Below are 444 nucleotides of genomic sequence, written 5' to 3' on the forward strand. Positions count from 1 at the left end.
TCTCGGTGGCAGGGAAGGGCCGCTCCCAGCACCATGCGGAGCAGGGCAGACGGGCCCAGTGTGCACACAGCCACCCCCTGGGGTGCTGCTGCTTAAAGAGGCGCCCAGAACTGGCCCTCCCCTCCCAGCTCCCATTGGCCCGAGTCCCTGCTTCTTTGGCACAGGCTGAGTGGACACAGAACTCTCCCAGGCCAGGCTGCTGGCCTCCCGAGTGACCTGCCCAGCCGAGAGCCCCAGGGGTCCCTGGATGCAGAAAAGCCGGCCAGTGTCGCCTCGACCCGCCCACCGGCCCTGCCCAGTGCCCCTGTCCCCGGCCATGGCTCCCTCCCCAGAAAGACCCCACTTAGGGGGTCCCTTTGGTCTGTGCGGGGGGGGGGGGGGGGGGGGGGGGGGGTCCCTCAGCCCGGCCTGTGCCCTCTCGCAGTCTGGGACCCCTTGGGAGAT

The 444-nt window shown here is 70.3% G+C and overlaps 1 protein-coding gene across 1 annotated transcript in view; it reads right to left on the reverse strand.

Annotated features, from left to right (window-relative positions):
- INF2 (inverted formin, FH2 and WH2 domain containing) overlaps window positions 1-444 on the reverse strand; it is a 5,285-nt gene that overhangs the window by 4,135 nt on the left and 706 nt on the right. The gene's annotated exons all lie outside the window — the stretch shown is intronic.

Source organism: Myotis brandtii, unplaced genomic scaffold, assembly GCF_000412655.1.
Source record: "Myotis brandtii unplaced genomic scaffold, ASM41265v1 scaffold1020, whole genome shotgun sequence".
In the NCBI taxonomy this organism is placed as follows: domain Eukaryota; kingdom Metazoa; phylum Chordata; class Mammalia; order Chiroptera; family Vespertilionidae; genus Myotis; species Myotis brandtii.